The 13,632-nt window shown below is 41.3% G+C and overlaps 1 long non-coding RNA gene across 1 annotated transcript; it reads left to right on the top strand.

Annotated features, from left to right (window-relative positions):
* Window positions 1-10,417: 10,417 nt before the first annotated feature.
* Window positions 10,418-12,113, top strand: LOC145429768 (uncharacterized). Its single transcript, XR_013910084.1, has 3 exons — window positions 10,418-10,560; window positions 11,414-11,515; window positions 11,924-12,113. It is a non-coding gene; the product is annotated as an uncharacterized LOC145429768 (long non-coding RNA).
* Window positions 12,114-13,632: the final 1,519 nt, after the last annotated feature.

Below are 13,632 nucleotides of genomic sequence, written 5' to 3'. Positions count from 1 at the left end.
TACAGTCACAGTCTGCTTTATGTGACAGAAGTGAAGAAAAACTGAAACTGAATATAAATACTCGTTCTTTACAAAATGTAAAAATGGAGAAAAAACAGTAGATGCATAAGAAAGTCAGCTAACACTAGACCATCTCCTCTGTGATGACTCCAGACATGTTAACAGATAGAAAAAAGCAGCATCCGATTAGGGTCTTGAAAGTGGGGCCTCCCTGCTGCTGCGGAGTCGGGGCAGTCTGCTTCTCTCCACCCCAGGGAAAAGGGTAATACTACCTGGGTCTGGGTGCAGTTTCCCCCTCCAGGGGCAAGGGTACCTAGACCTGGGGTATAGAGTACGCTTGGGGAGTGTGATTGTGTGTACAGTGTCTCTTTATGTCTGTCTCCACGTTGGTTGAGTGTTGAGTAATTGCATATGAGAGCATGAGGGTGGGAATGGATGTTTGTATCTGTGTGTGCCTGTTTGTCTGTGTCCATATGTCAGGTCAGGTCAGACGCCACCTCTCTGGGGACATCTCAGGCCCTCTAAGGTATGGAGGCCTATCTCCCCCCACCACTTCCCCTGCCAGTGGCAGACGCCCTCAGACATCGGTGCATTGGTGGTTCTTTGTGTCCGGGGATGGGCATCCAGGTACACGCCGGCTCACTCCTTGGTGGCTGCTTGTCGGGGCCTGCAGCCTGCGGCTCGCTCGGGCCACTTCCGGGGTGGGGTGACCTCAGCCTCTCGGCCTGGGGCTTGGTCACTCAGGCACAGCAGGCTGCCAGCAGAGCTCACGGGCACTGCAACCCCCCCTGGCTTCTGCTCCGCGGCTGCTGAGTGAGCCCTCATCTGGGACTCTCCTCAGCTCTTTCTGGGACAGTGGCGCGGCTGCCCCTCTGTTGGTCTTCCTTGGTCTCTTGTGTTCTGGGGGCCTCTGGATGTCCGGAGTTTTGATCTCCTCCATACCTGCTTCATGCCCTGGTGGACGGGGCTGTGGCTCCCCACACCCTCTAGCAGATCATTACATGTAGGAACCTTTTAAAAACAAGCGCGCTCATGCTCACAGGTGTACACACGGGTGCTCACACACATAAACTACACCCTTTTTGGCTCCTACCTTAAAGCACACTGTGCGCTGTCGATCTTACGTGCTGCACAATAATGTTTAACACTTAGTATTTACTGTTATAGTCCCATAGATCATCATGATGTTGTTTATCCCTTGTTAAATGCTTGTTTTCTTTTTTCTTTCTCAACAGGTGATCCAGGTGATTGATATTTGTATTTTTGTCTGCTTATTTTGTTGGTTTTTATTTTTTGCCCTTTATCCCCGTCCCTCTTCTCCGTTGTTTTTTTGTTGTTGTTTTTCCCCTCTTTCTTTCTCCCTTTTCTTTTCCTCATTCAAGTCTGTCCAGTATCTAGCAAGTGAAAATAAAAAATAAAATAAACAATAAAAGGTGAATCAAATAGACCATTACGGCAAGGATGGAATGGTCCATTTGGTAAAGTAAATCCGTTGGGCATCTTTTTTCGCCTTTAGACAATAATTCTGATGGCAAAAGAGCCAAACGGGACAGGCAAAAAAAAAACAAAAACAAAAAGAAATCCCTCGGTTTCAGCCCAGCTGACCTCGTTTTTGGACACACAGTGCACGGGCCTTTGCGATTGCTTAAGGAGAAGTGGTTGTCTGAATCGCATCGGGTGGAGCATAATGTGTTGGATTATGTGTGTGCTTTTAAGGAACGTCTCTCTTGTGCACGTCAGCTGGCCCACGACCATTTGAAGCGAGCCCAGGGCGGCATGAAAGCACGGTTTGACAAGAAATCTGTGGTTCGGATTTTTGCCCTGCGGGAGAAGGTGCTGGTTTTGCTTCCGGTGATTGGGTCCAGGCTTCGAGCTCAATTTTCTGGTCCTTACGAGGTAGATCAGAGAATAAGCAATACTAACTATGTCATGTCTATGTCTTCCTGACCGGAAGCAAAGGTTGCGGGTGTGTCATGTTAATATGCTCAAACGCTATGTGTCTAAAGAGCTTGCCACCTGTGATGTAGTTTGCCCCGTGGTTCAGTGTGTGCTGGGCCGGCTTAATACCGCCCACAAGACGATGGTTTGATGGAGAAAAGTGGTTTTATGCCGGGGGCTTGGTTGAGGAATTCCAAAATGTTGGCAACTTTGGAATCCTCCCTATCTCATTTGCCACCCTCTGCTTGTAGGGATGTCCTAGCTTTAGTGACAGCTCATCAACCTTTGTTCTCTGACCACCCTAGACAAACGTCTGTGCTGTGTCACGACATCACGGTGGAAACTGACAGGCCAATAAAACAGCACGCTTGTCATGTAAACCCCACAAAGCGGAGCTTGATGCAGCAGGAAGTTGAATATCTCATTGAGCATGGTCTTGCCATTCCCAGTCATAGCACGTGGAGCTCGCCCTGTATTCTGGTACCGAAAGCGGACAATATGCCCCGCTTCTGCACAGATTTCCGGAAAGTGAATGATCGTGTTGGTTCTAGTGATGTGCGATACCACAGATTTCCTTTCCGATCTGATACCAAGTAATATTCAGGGTGGTATCGACGATACTGATCCGATACCGATACTTTGTACAAAAGCTTATTTTATTTATTGTATCTCAAATTATAGCGTCATAATGATTATATCAGAATCAGAATACTTTATTGATCCCTGGGGGAAATTATTTGGACATCATTATTTGGACATAGGTCATCAGATTACTTGTTCTTATCACTTAATAATGCAGAGTTCATCATATAGAAATAAAAAAACTTGTGCGCTATTTGAACACCTTGCCTGCCTGCAGCACTAAAGGACTCCGTGAGAGACGTCTGTCTCGCCCTAGCAGCACCTGTCCCTGTCCTCCTCTTCAGTTCGTCTCAACATACGCTCGTCATATCCTGTGATATGATTTACTCTGAGGTGTTTGACAAGGTTAGAGATGTTGCCACAACCATACATGCCAACCCTCCTGATTTTTCCGGGAGAATACCGAATTTCAGTGCCCCTCCCGAAAATCTCCCGGAGCCACCATTCTCCCGAATTTCTCCCGATTTTCCAACAAAATTGAAAAACCATATCGCAGAATTCATAGCGCGGCCCAAACAATTTCAGTTTCCAACAACGGCGGCAGCTACTTAGTTTTAATATCACAACTTTTAACATATTTTCAGGTGAGAATGTAGCTGTGTAAACTTCAAATATCTGAGCCGACCGACACATCGTCTTCAAACCCCCGCGGTCTTTCACTACTCGGGTTAAACATGATATATAAGTCACTTTGATAACTTAAAAATGTTATTGTTTGGCTTTTTCAGTGTTTTATTTGTTCGTGAGTAAATCGGTTTGGCTGAGATTAAAGTTATTAGATTAGATTAAATCGGGAGGGTTCCTCCGGGGTTTTCACACAGCTGAATAAAGGTTAAACAGAAAACTGATTAAACAGAAGAGTTTAAGTCAGCGCCGGTTATATTTTAGACAGCAAGGAGCAGACGGCAGAGTTTCACTCCACCGAGGGAGCTCGTGACATACTACCTGGCTTTCTCTAGACCACGAAGGCCAGGTCCTCAGGCGGAAGCAGCCTCTGAATTTGGACACCCCCGCTGTTTCCGGGCCGGCCAATAATAACGGTGACATTTAACGTATTTTATCCGATAAATAAACACTGTAAAATGTATTTATCACCCCCCAACAGCCCTTTTGAATGTCTTCCTAATTCTGAGGTCTCAAGGTTGGCAAGTATGGCTGCAACACCTCACTTTTTTGCCACATATATCGCAAACCACGTCTCAGCTGTTTGTGGAGGTGAAATACGTCCGCACAATTACGCTCAGCCATTGTTGTGAGCGCGCACGCCAAGGGGCTGCGAGACATTTATACAGCCGTATTTCGCACATGACTATGAAAGGCGGAAGAGGAAGTAGTTCCTTTGAATGTAGAAAATCCGAATGTTATAGTTTCTTTCCACTGTGTTCCTGTTAATGATAAACTACAATTTACCCTAAATTACTAAAATATCGATATTTTAATGTGAGAATCGATTCTAGAACATAAATGATTGGTATCGGAGGAATCGATATTTCAGGATCGATCCGCACATCACTAGTTGGTTCTGCTCAGTATGGGGTACTGGCAGGTTCCAGAGGTGGGACCAAGTCATTGTTTTGCAAGTCTCAAGTAAGTCTCAAGTCTTTATCCTCAAGTCTCAAGTCAAGTCTCAAGTAATGTCAGGCAAGTCAGAGTCGAGTCTCAAGTCACTGGTGTAAAAGTCCGAGTCAAGTCACAAGTCTGAAACTTTGAATTTCAAGTCCTTTCGAGTCTTTAAAAAAAACAAACAACGAAAAAATAATGTTGCAGTTATATGCTAAATGTAAATATTAGACCATGTAATTTTAAAATCTGTGTTTTTCTCAACACATGACAAAATAGTTAACTTAGAAAATATACACAAATTGTGAAATTGCACCTCTTTAAAATGCAGCTCAATTAAACCTAGCTCCAAGAATAATTTTCACCGACAGTTCTGAGATACGCTGCATGTTATTCTTGGATGCGGTTGTAGGACCAGCTTTAAAATCGCATGACAAAAATATCATACACATTAAAAAAAACTGTATCACCAACGTAGCCTGGAAAACATTTGCTAGTTAGATGAAGTCAGCTATCTCATCTTAGCATATTTATATGCATATTTATAATCATACGGTTCTTGGAGTGAGTGCATACACTCATGAAGTTTAGTAACTTCCGGTCACTGCAACAAGCCCAGGTACAGTTTACCGACGGATGGGTGCAGGACCTTGAAATGCACCGTGTAGAACGAAAGACCATCGTACATATCATAAGTTTACCAGTCTCACAAATCGTCGTCATAAATACACATTCCTTAACCGTTTATTAATAGGACCTTTGAGCTCAAGGGTAATTAATTAGTAGTGGAAATAATTTCTGGTTCATTACAGAAATGTAGCAGTGACAATAATATTGTATGCTGTAATCGTACTGGGCAATTAGTGATACAAAAAACCTGTTTTATCCTGTGAATAAAAGTATATGTTTTTGTCAATGTACCATAATAACAGAAGCGAAACGCAATATTGTGTCAGGACAATTCACTATTTATGCACAATAAATAAAGGAGCATAGCGCGACAATTTCTGTTCAGCGCCAGACTTGCTTGTAACCTATATCACCAATTATGTTATGAAAATGACGTATTAACTACTAAAAAACACTGACCTTCGTGTAAATGCTTGGAGCAGACTAACCTGTGAGCTGGAGTGTTCTGGGACGTTATATTTGGTCTTAGAATGGCTGCAATCCAGGCCATCCGTCGCCTCTTTGTTACTTCGGAAACATGGCTTGAACAATTTCTCTTCAACGACGTAATCCGATAACAACCGATCTCTTTACCCGTCGGCTTCCCGTGGCTGTCATGCGACCGGCTATTGCAGTTAATAATACAACAGCTTCTTGACATTTTTGTGTTTCTTTTTATCGCTGTATAACTGATTTTAATTGAAAGCCTGCATGCGCTAGTACCGCTTGCCACGAGTTCCCAGAATCCTTTGCGGTTCTACCCGTGAATGACGTCACATTTTCAATCTCTATATAATATGCATGTTAAATTTTATATTTGGGGTAAAATATCAAGTCTTTTCAAGTAAACCGGTTCAAGTCCAATTCAAGTCCCAAGTCATTGGTGTAAAAGTCCAAGTCAAGTCACAAGTCTTAGAACATTTTTTCAAGTCAAGTCTAAAGTCATAAAATTAATGACTCGAGTCTGACTCGAGTCCAAGTCATGTGACTCGAGTCCACACCTCTGGCAGGTTCCATTAACACCTAGAGCTTCGGAGATCTCTGCGTTCGTAACGCCCGATCACTTCCTCCAGTACACAGTGATGCCTTTCGGGTTATGTAATGCGCCCACAACGTTTCAACGCCTTATGCGGCAGGTGCTGTGTGGAGTGACTAAGTGTGAGGCATACTTGGACGGCGTAGTCGTCTATTCCTCCTCGTGGCCTGAACATGTGACAACACTTTCTGAGTTGTTCCAGCGGTTTAGTGATGCCTCCCTCACACTCAACCTTTCTAAATGTAAGTTCGGGAAAGCTACTATTACCTATCTGGGGAAGCAAGTGGGACAAGGGCAGGTACGGCCCGTAACTGCAAAAGTTCAGGCCATTGTTCACTTTCCTGTGCCACAAACCCGGGGCGCTTTGCGTCGGTTTCTGGGCATTGCCGGGTTCTATCGGGGGTTCTGTAAAAACTTTTTGGATGTGGTAAGCCCTTTACCCGACCTCGTTAGCCCCTCGAAGCCTTTTGTGTGGTCTGCTGCATGTCAAACAGCGTTCAGGTCGATCAAAGTGTTGTTGTGTAGTGCGCCGGTGCTTTCGGTTGCCTGTTCAAATTGGTTGCCAGCGCATCTGGTGCAGGGGCTGTCTTGCTGCAAGAAAGCAAGCAGGGGATCGACCATCTCGTCTGCTACTTCTCTAAGAAGTTTCATAAACATCAGAGTCATTACAGCACTATCGAGAAAGAGGCTCTTGCCCTGCTATTGGCTCTACAACACTTTAAGGTGTATGTTGGATTGACAGTCAGGTATGTACTGATCACAAGTATGTACTGATCACAATCCACTGGTGTTTCTGTCTCAGATGCATAATTCCAACCAGCGACTGATGCGTTGGTCGCTGCTGCCAGATTTTAACTTGCAGCTTCACTACAAGAAAAGTAAAGATAACGTGCTAGCAGATGCTTTGTCTAGAGCCCTGGAGTTTTCTCCTTGAATTAAATATGTGGTGAAATGTTAATTCTTGGGGTATGGGGGTGTTACAGCTGCCGTCGTGGGCTGGGGTTCTGACATGTAAATGTGAGTGTGCAGGTGCGCCTCCAGGGGTGGTGGATCCCGAAGAGGGTGTGCCAGGATTGGATGCTGCTCTGGAGGTGGAGTATAAGACGGTGCGTTTGAGGACGGCAATCATCCATCCTCAGTTTTACCCCAACTGGCTGGGGCTGCGACATGCCCTGTGTTGTTTTTTGAATCCAGGAGGAAGTAGAGGTGGATCGCCTTTTCAGTTGGGCACAGTTTTCTCATGTTTAGTTAGTCAGGGAGGTAAGTGATTGTTGTTTGGTTATGTTTCTTTGGGGCTAGGTAAGCAGTCGCTCCCCTAAGTTAGTTTCCTTTTGTTTGTTATTTTGGCGTGGGTCCACCCCGAAGCCTGAGTGACTCCTGTGAAACCCATTTTTGTTTCGTGTCTGTAAATAAACCATTTCATTTTTTTTTTTACAAGTGAATAATAATTAATTTAATTACATTAATTAAATCCCAGAAAACGTGCAGACATACTGAAAAGGAAAGAACAGTAAGAATTCAGCACGAGGCAGCAAAATCACCCGATTTAAAAAGTAAATTTCAGTTTATGTTCTTAAATAATCCTTCTTTACCGGTACCACTTTACTGTACTCAGACTTTTTTTTTTCTTAAATTTTATTTTTGCATTTAAATTAAACATAACATGCTTATACAAAATCAACCAAGAACAATTACTGTTTTTAACATTTGTGAACTTATAAGCATGAAAGGAAAAAAAAAGAAAGGAAAAAAGAAGAAAAAGAAGAGGAAGAAAAAAAACAAAAAAAACCCAAATAAAATAATTCACGCAGAGAGTGAGGCATGAATTATGATCAGTTTTTTTTTTTTTAAGAATTCTAGAAATGGTTGCCAAATCATACAAAAACTCGCCAGTTTCCCCTCTCTATCAAATCTTATCTGCTCCACCCTGGCCACAGACACCATCTCATTAAGCCACCTGTTAAAACACGGGGCCGAAGAAGACCGCCACTGTAAAAGAATAAGTTTCTTTGCAGCCAGCATACCCATTGTAATTATCTGTTTTTGTGAAAAGGAAAAAGATTCGACTGATGCAAATGATCCAAGTATAGCCAATGTACCATCACGTGGTACTTTTTTCCTAAATTGGTTTGAAAACCACATAAAAATCCGGCTCCAAAAAGCATTCAAAACCGGGCAATGCCAAAATAAATGTGCAAGAGAACCTTCACCGACTTAATTAATTAAGTTTAAGTTTAGAAAAGTGTAGTCTATGAATGACTTTAAACTGGATTAGTTTATATCTGGCATTTATTGAGCCTTTCTGAATATTGGACAAACAATTTGACCATTGGTCTTCAGACAGAGGGACCCCGAGGTCTTCAGCCCATGTTTTCTTAATTCGGTCGGAATCAACTGGGATTGTAAAGCACTTAACAAACTGAGATATCAAATGTTTAAAATCTGCTTTCCGAATTATATCAAAGTAAGTATAACTTCGTGGCTTCAGTGGAAAGTCTGAAAAGTTTTGTTGAACAAAATTCCTTATTTGAAGATAACGAAAAAAATGTGATTGAGGTAATTGAAACTTTTCTTGAAGTTGAAGGAAGGACATAAATTTGTCATCTGTATATAAGTCCTCAATGTATTTCAATCCCTTTTCCCCCCATTCTAAAACACCCTATCCATTTTACCTGGTTTAAACAAGTAGTTATGTATTATTGGCATTCCTACTGAAAAATCAGGTAGTTTGAGAGATTTCCTAATTTGACTTAATATCTTTAAGGAGTGTTTAACAACAAAATTACAACTGAGCGAATTGTTAAAAGAACCCGTGTTAGAAAACAATAAGACCGGTAATGAGGCTTCAGATACTGTTGCTGCCTCTACCTGGAGCCAGATCGGAAGCTTGTCATGACAATAATCAATAGGCGAACCCCACTGCCAGTGCAATAGAGCTCTTGAATTTGCTGCCCAATAATAATGTCTAAACACAGGGAGACCTAACCCCCCGCAGGAAGTGTTTTTTTGAAGATGAGCCATGGATATCCGAGGGGGTTTTCCTGCCCAAATAAATGAGTGAATCAATGAATCAAGCTGCTTAAAAAATTTAAGTGGCAAATGAATAGGAAGGTTTTGAAAAAGATATAAAAATCATGGCAAAGACACCATTCTAACTGCATTTATTTGACCGATCAGAGACAGAGTTTCCATTTTCTAATATCTTCTTTGAGCTTATCCAGCATTTCCAGGAAATTCAATTTATAAAGGAGTTTGGGATTTTTAGAGATCTTAAGACCAAGATAGGTAAAAGACGTAGTTACTAATTTGAATGGGAGTGAGCTGAGGAACTTTGGGCATAGATTATCTGTTATTGGCATAAATTCAGATTTATCCCAATTGATCATATATCCTGATAATTTCCCAAAGTGTTTAATACAATTTAAAAGATTAGGGAGTGAGATTTCTGGTTTGGAAAGGCAGATCAGTAAGTCATCTGCATACATGTTAACAAGACTTTCCACATTCCCAAATTTAACTCCCTGTATACCTGGGTGGTTTCTTATGTTAATGGCTAGGGGCTCCAGGGCTATATCAAAAAGAAGCGGTGAGAGGGGATCCCCCTGTCTCACCCCGCGTTGTAATTGAAAGGGAGAGGATTTATCTGCATTAGTGAGAATACAGGACACCGGACACAGATAAATCATTTTAATCCAATCCCTAAAGTACTCCCCAAAACCAAATTGTTTTAGAGTCTCAAATATATAAGACCATTCAATCTGATCAAACGCTTTTTGAGCGTCCAGAGAAAGTACTGCTGTTTTAACCTCTTTTCCATAACCTGAGTAAATTGTATTTAATAATAAACGGACATTATTAAATGACCACACTGTTAACCTTTGCTGTATTTTTCACAGTAAAATACCACAAAATGCCCAGTAACTTACCTGAAAACATTTCTACAGTTAATTACTGTAATTTGCTTTGCATTATGGGTATATTAAGGTTATTTACATTTACTTACTGTATTTTTTAAAATTGCGGTAGTAGTTATACCTACCGTTAACACATTAGCAGTAGTGCTACTGTATTATGTGATTTGAATGGTTCATCATACTGTTTGTGTATTTTTACTCTTTCAGTGGTTGGTTGCAATAGTGCATTACATTTTAACTCTTTCACTGCCAACCATTTCCGGATTTTCCTCCAACCTATGCCATTTGTCAGTATGATACCAGTGAAAGTATTATAGTTTTGACTTTTTAGGGGACTTGCCTGTGTGTAAGGTTCAAGAATTCTGATCATCTAATCTGCTGCATGCAGTTGTATGCACATGCACAGCTGCTGCAAATGTGTGCTTGCCACTGCGTTGCCAAAGGCGAACTTCAGTCAGTGGAGAATATTGTAATAATTTGGCGGAGGCTTCTCAGTCGAGCAGTAACTGAATTGCTCATTTACTGAACGTATAAAAACAAGTACAGAACTCTTCTGGGAACTAGTCAACCCAACTTAGTGAAACACACACTGAATGCATGCTGGCCCCGCCCACCCACCTACCTCTACCAACCATCACTCCATATCCTGACTGACATGACCTGTGATCCAGTGATTGACAGGAGAGGAAAGACAGTCCAACTTTGTTAACTCTTCGTTACGATATGCTCGAGAGGACAAAATATTTTGCACCTCGTTATTGTTGGACCTCTGTGTGGAAACTGCAAACGGGACGTCATAAGGTAATGCAAAGGACTCTCCTACCTAACATACTCGTTTATTAATTCTTAAGAGCATATATATTTTTTGTGTGTGTGTGGGAGGGGGCTTAAAATCGGTGTTAGCTTGGTTGAAATAGCACATTAGCTGAATTATTCTGGAAAAAAATAGGTTGTGTGTGTTTTTTTCTTTTCTTATTTAAATATATATTTAGATATATATTTTCCACGGGGAGGGGCGAAGAACACGGGCGCAACGACAGTCTTTGTCTTTTTCCCGCCGAGTGTGGTGCGTTGTCCTCCTGCGCTTCTGTTCTATGACTATTGAGAAGCTGGCCACGCTAACAGTGGGACATTTAGCTTCAGCTAAAGCAGCAGGTAAAAATACACATTTAATGAGAATAAAGAAAGACAACTTTTTTTTTTGGAAATTTAGAGACTGCTAAAACAATCTTATCCAGTTTTGAGCTTGCTCATGTAGGTTAGCCTGCTTTATTTAATTTTGTGTGAGCTGCAGTACACAACATTAAAAAGTTAATATAACATTAGGTTGGTGGCGCGAGGAACTCCAACCTAAGTTTAATATTTATTATTTTTTTAAGTGGGAAGGGGAGCATGTTTTTTTTCCTTTAATACAACGTCTTCCAGGGTCTTTTTCATAGGAAAACCGTGTAACGTCTGTGTTAGGTTGGTCAAAAGAGCAATTAGTTGAATTATTCTTGAAAAGATGGGTTGTGTGTTTTTTTTTCTTTTATTTACTTATGTAAATATATTTTTCAAGGGTTAAATAAATGCAACATTAAATTAATTGTCTCTCTGTCTTTTCCCGCCCAGTGTGGTGCATTGCTGTCCTCCTGCCCTTGCTGGCTGCGCTGAGTGTGATGTAGCCTCAGTGTTTGTGTTTTAAAGGCTTTTTCCACCAAGATGTCTGTTGAGAGAGAGATGACCTTACCCATCACACCAAGGGTAATAGCGCTTGGTAAGTAAATAGTTTCAATCCTCTTGTAATATTTTTGTAAAAAATCTATGTAATTATTGTTGTATTTGTACCCACAACAACTTACTTAACAGGGGTTTGTCTGTTTTATATTGTATAAAAATAGAATACACACAGTTTGCTGCTGTTTCTCTTATTATTTATTATACACAATGACCAACAGGAAAAAACAGCCTAACATTTCAGCACAGGCCAAAATGCCAAAACATTAGGCAGTTTTTTCCTGTAATTGATCATAATTTTCATTACATAATAAATAATAAGAGAAACAGCAGCAAACTGTGTGGATTCTATTTTTGTACAGTGTGAGGCCTGCTATCCAGCATTCTTGTGGAAACCTTATTTGTAAGGGTGAGCACATTGTCTTATTGGACTCTTGTCTGTTTTTAGGGAATAATTTCATGTCTGCAAGCCGCTGGATGATCAGTTTGGAGGGCAAGGTATTTTATGAGCCTGAGCAGATGCATGACTTTGCCAGCACCCTTGCTGTCTTCTTTGCGTCATACTACGTTTTCAACCTTGAGTATCAGGAGTCAGCATCCATCACACAGGAGATGATACAGAGGTAAATACTTTACACCATGCATCTACCAGGGATAAAACCTGTTTGATTAGGATGTATAATTGTTGAAATATGTTTACTCAATCTTGTAGCTAAGATTTTGGTTATGATTTTATGATCACAATTTAAAAGAGCAATGGGTCTATAATTTGCTGGATTGCCTTCCTCCTTTCCAGTTTTATGAAGCAAACAAATATTTGCCTCGTAAAGTGAAAACCATTTCATATTTTAACTTATGGTGTGATGTGCTGCTTGGGGTCGAGCAGGGGATGGACCATTCCTCTTGTTGCAGTCGGGTCCCCTAGACCGGCCGTAACACTCATGTATGGATCTCTGTGTCGCCACATCTGCCCAAAGCATAATCTGAAAGGCAAACATTGTGTTTACAGTGCGTATAAAACAGTTTTAGTTTTGTTTTTCCCTTTCATCACAGTTGTTTTAATAACCTCTCCATCTGGATAGTGTTAAAGCCTGGCCACTGTTTAAAGTTTTATCTCCTTTAATTCTGTTCACTGGACATCTTGGTCATCTTTGTGTTATTGGTATCTTTTGAAAACATTTTAATGGAACTGTCTGACAAGTGATATGTCACAGTGTGCTATAACGTTTGAGCGTAAGTGGTGAGAGAAATTCCCCACTGTACTTAGTGTGCAACTATAATAAGCTAATTAGCACCACACCAACCCATACCATTTGTGGATACAGCTTTGCTCACATTAGCTTAGTATACCAACCTTTGGTCTACATGTAGTCACAGAAAAACCTTGTCAAAACCATCTCCAGCACAAACCCATAGGTGTTGTCACACTATGATGTAAGCATACCATCTGTCTAGAGAATAGAGACTATGTGCACCTTACCATATGCTACTTTCGGTGGGGAAACTCCTGTAGGGCACTTCGTTTCCGGAGTGATATTCGCGTCTTGTTTACGGTCAGGTTTTCCAAAAAAGGTAAACCAAATGGACGACTCAAGCGGCGATTTAAATTTCTCAAGATGTCTTGGGCATTTACCAAATATATCTGTAGATGATGTTCATCGACTTGTCGATAGTTTTCCCTCGCACCTCAGAGCAGAAGAGAGAAAGGGTTGAAATTTCTCAGCATATACAGTTATGTTCTAAAAATAACCAGCGATAGGTGAAATCTGCGAAGTAGCCAACTTTATTTTTTACAATTATTTTAGATGTTTTAAGGCTGTAAAACCCGTCACTACACACTGCTAGTGATCGATGTAGCGATTCTGTACTGTACAGGAGAGCACGGCACAGCACAGAGGAGCTCGACAATGATCTACAGCCGATCGGGACGCAGAACACAATGCGCTTTAAAAAACACGGCGAAACAGCGAAGCTGCAAAAGGTGAACCGCGTTATAGCGAAGGACCACTGTAATTGTGAAGATACAGTAAGTCACAACATACCCTTCGTAAATACTAACATATAGAGACCCTTGCCAGCAATCATTCATGTATTTTTTATATCCTGTGGCTTTTTTTAACGGTTTGTTGACATGCTGTGTAGGTGTGTACTGATATC

Source organism: Astatotilapia calliptera, chromosome 1, assembly GCF_964374335.1.
Source record: "Astatotilapia calliptera chromosome 1, fAstCal68.1, whole genome shotgun sequence".
Lineage (NCBI taxonomy): Eukaryota > Metazoa > Chordata > Actinopteri > Cichliformes > Cichlidae > Astatotilapia > Astatotilapia calliptera.
The sequence above is the reverse complement of the archived record's forward strand: the minus strand, read 5'-3'. Positions and strand labels throughout refer to the sequence as shown.